Source organism: Rhinopithecus bieti, unplaced genomic scaffold, assembly GCF_001698545.2.
Source record: "Rhinopithecus bieti isolate Rb0 unplaced genomic scaffold, ASM169854v2 scaffold_33432, whole genome shotgun sequence".
Lineage (NCBI taxonomy): Eukaryota > Metazoa > Chordata > Mammalia > Primates > Cercopithecidae > Rhinopithecus > Rhinopithecus bieti.
In genome coordinates this window covers 607,067-611,103 of record NW_016814481.1, presented here as the reverse complement: position 1 = coordinate 611,103, position 4,037 = coordinate 607,067, and positions in this window count along the sequence as shown.

Sequence of the window (4,037 nt, the reverse complement as noted above, 5' to 3'; positions counted from 1 at the left end):
GGCTTGAGATCCAACTGAAGTTAAAAGCTCCCAGCCTGGGAAAGGCAATGGCAACATTGCAAAGATGACCTCCTTCATGAAATGGCCACCAACTCTTGCGGGCGGCCAGAAGTCCGGGCCGTCTACGTTGTTCTTCCAGAGTTAGTTAGAGATAAGCAAGATGGAATGGGGTGTGTGAAGTCTTTTCATAGCCGAGGGGTGAGAGTTTTTTAAGGTTAAAAGGGTAGAGGGGGCTTCAGAAATTTGGAAAGAGTTTTGGAAAAGGGGCTTCCCCCCACACTAGGGACCCCAGTTCGGTTCCTCACCCTTCTAGGTCCTCCATTGCATTATTCACCAACTACAAACCTGGTTGCTTAGCAATGGGAACCCGATCCCCCCCAGCAAGGAAGAGGCAGGGAGATTACATCTTGGGGGTGGTAGAGGAGACCACGGGACTTCAGCCCTCCGCCAGGGGCAAACCTATAAGCACGGAATCTGGACTTCCTTTGGGATATCTTGCAAAGCATGACTTCGTGGCTGGGCGCGGTGGCTCACGCCTGTAATCCCAGCACTTTGGGAAGCCGAGGTGGGCGGATCACTTGAGGTCAGGAGTTCAAGACCAGCCTGGCCAATATGGTGAAACCCCGTCTATACTAAAAATACAAAAATTAGCTGGGTTTGGTGGCGCACACCTGTAATCCCAGCTACTCAGGAGGCTGAGGCAGGCGAATCGCTTGAACCCAGGAAGCAGAGGTTGCAGTGAGCTGAGATTGAGCCATTGCACTCCAGCCTGGGAGACAGAGTGAGACTCCGACTCAAAAAAAAAAAAAGAGCATGACTTCAATACCTTGCCTCAAACAGCATTCAGGGTCCTCAGGCGGATCTCTTAGCTGCCTTGATGGGGGTTCCTGAACCTGCACCCCCGCCCTGCTCACCAACTGTGTTCTCAGTATTTTGGATGTGACAGCTTCAAGTTCTGATCTTGGCTCCATGACCTTGGACAAGTCAAACTGCTGCCACTTCTCAGAACCTCAGTTTTCCCATCCATAAAATGGACACATTCATATAGCTTACCTCCTAGAGTCGTTGGGAGGATTCAGTGAATTACATTGCACTTGGCACCTGTTACAGGCTGGCTAATGTTTGGCTGATTTTGTTCTTAGCTGGAATGTCAACTCAGCAAAGAGTCGACTCCACTGTGTCATGATAGAGGCAGGGAGGGGGAGGCCGAGGTGGCTGTGGGAACCTAGCGGAAACCCCACAGGGCACTTAGAACATTATATGCTATACATAGTATATATATATATCATACATAAAGCACTGTAAGTGCTATTATGTCTTCACGTTGTGGCCGCGGAAGATCTGGGAGGTCCTAGCTGGAGGGAGTTCGGGCAATGAGGCTTACCCAGTAGGGTGACTGTTCAAATTAATAAATGTTTGAGGGCTTGATCAGTGCCCATCCATGCCCAGCGTCCGTCCATGCCGGGTGTTGGAGATGACAGGCAGAGAGACATTGCTTTCTAGATACTGGCCTGTGACACATGGTCAACATAGCAACATAGTCGGGGGTGCCCAATGCATGTCTGTGTTGATAAGGTTGGTGTGACACTGACTGCCCCCTAATCATCTTGTAGTATGACAGTCACCCTCCAGCTTCCAGGGGGAGCCTAAGTGGGTCCAGAGGCCACTCTGGAGGCTGGAAAGCAGAGATGCTTTGAGGAAGACAACAACAGGGGAATCTCGAGTTAAAACTTAAATGACAAGTCCTCCTCCTCCCAGCTCAGAGTCCAGTCCTAGGCAGAGTGACCCAGTGACCCTTGTCCCCAGGGAGGGGGGTTAGCAGGTGGAGGAGGCAGCTCTGGAGTTACCAGGGCAACAGTGGGAGGGCCACAGACTCCCTCACCCCCCAGCGCTTGAGAAATTCTGGGTTGGAGCTGAGGTCCAAAGAGGGTGTGGGATTAGGAAGAGAAAGAGGCACACAGCTTGTTAGGGGCTTGGTGGCATTTGAGAGTTTCTGCAGGTCGGACTGGGGATGGTTATTATCATTAATCATACATATTATTCATCACGGAATTATATAAATTATGATTATTAATAAACAATGGGACTATTCTTGCAGCACTGTATCCTGAGCTTTTCCCTGCATGAATAGTTCCTTACAAAGGTCCTCTGAGATCGGGGGTGGCAAGGGCAGGGTGGTCAAGCTATTCCTGCCCATTTTACAGATGAGGAAACTGAGGCTGAGAGAGGCAAAGCCAGATTTAGGAAGGGCTAAGAGAGAAAGTCACCAGTCATGGTCACTGCTCAGTTCCCCTCCCAAGACCCTTGCCCCCTGCCCCAGACTCTTCCCATGTGCAAAGGGGAAATGCAGGCAAACTGCTGGGCTCTGGGCTGTTTCCACACTGCTCAGGGATCTTGGCAAAGAGAGGGGAGTTCAAGACGGGTACGGCCTCTGGGAGCCCCTCACAGCCCGTGCCCTCTCCCCACAGGCCCATGGCGGAGAGCTCCCTCTACCGGCAGCGGCTAGAAGTAATCGCTGTAAGTGACGCCCTCCCCGCACCCTGGGGACCCCCAAACTTTCCCCCATGCTCCCTCCTCGTTTCTTCGTTATCCCTGCGGAGACGGCCCTCAGCTCCAGCGCCGCCCAGGGCTCCCTGCACCAATTCTCAGCTCCCTCTGCCCCCCAGTTCCTGTCTGGTCACTATCACCTTCAGAATGAGGGGCTGTGGCCGCCGCACTTCCAGAGCCTGCATAGTCTATGCCTCATTCCTGAACCCTAGTCTCTCAAATACCCCATGCCTGAGCCCCATCTCTCGAACCGCCTTGTATCAGACCACTGTCTCTCAAATCTCCCTACCTCGGATCCCCCATCCTGAGTCCTTCCTTGGCAACTTTCATCCCTGACTTCCTCGTCTCTCTGGACTCCCGCATCTCTGGGTCTCTACCACTCTGATCCTATCTGTCCCCCATCCTTCTTTCCTTCATCTCCTTGCACCCCAACTTTCTGCACCCACTTCCATACCCCATCTATCCATACCTCCACTTCTGTACCCCATATTTCTGACCCCTATCTCTGCATCCCATCTCCCCGATCCCCACCTCTACACTTCAGTATCTCTGGACCCCCATGGCTGCACCCCCGTCTCACTAGCATCCTCCTTTTGATCCCCATCTCTGCACCCCATCTCTCTGGACTCCCAGGCGGCACCCCCATTTTGGATCCCCATCTCACTAGCACCCTTTTTATCACATCTATGGAACTCCATCTCCCTGCACCCCATCTCTCTGTACTCCACTTCTACAACCCATCTCTGCACCCCATCTCTCTGTACCCCATCTCTCTCCACCCCACTTCTGCATCCCATCTCTCTATACCCCACTTCTGTACCCTATCTCTCCTCACTCAACTTCTATACCCCATCTATCTGCACCCCACTTCTGTACCCCATCTCACTGTACTCCACTTCTGTACCCCATCTCTCTGCATCCCCAACTCTGCACCCCATCTCTCTAGATTCCATGTCTATACTCCAGTACTCTGTGCTCCCATGGCTGCATCCCCATTTCAGACCCCCATCTCACTAGCACCCTCCCCTCCTTTTTTCTTTGAGACGGAGTCCCGCTCTGTCTCCCAGGCTGGAGTGCAGTAGCACGATCTCCGCTCACTGCAACCTCCGCCTCCCGGGTTCAAGAGATTTTCCCGCCTCAGCCTCCCCAGTAGCTGGGATTACAGGCGCGCGCCACCACGCCCAACTAATTTTTGTATTTTTAGTAGAGCCCGGTTTTCACTATGTTGACCAGGGTAGTGTAGAACTCCTGACCTCAAGCGATCTGTCCGCCTCGGCCTCCCAAAGTCCTGGGATTACAGGCGTGAGCCACCGCGTCCGGCCGCACCCTTCCTTTGATCCCCATTTCTCTGAACCTCGCATCTCGGAGCTCCCCAGCTCTGCCCCTCCCCCGATCGTTGTCGCAAGTCCCCACCCCCTACATCCCCCCATCCACAGACCCCCATTGGGCGCGGGCGAGGCCTCCGCAGCATCCCGGGCGCGGCCGGCCCC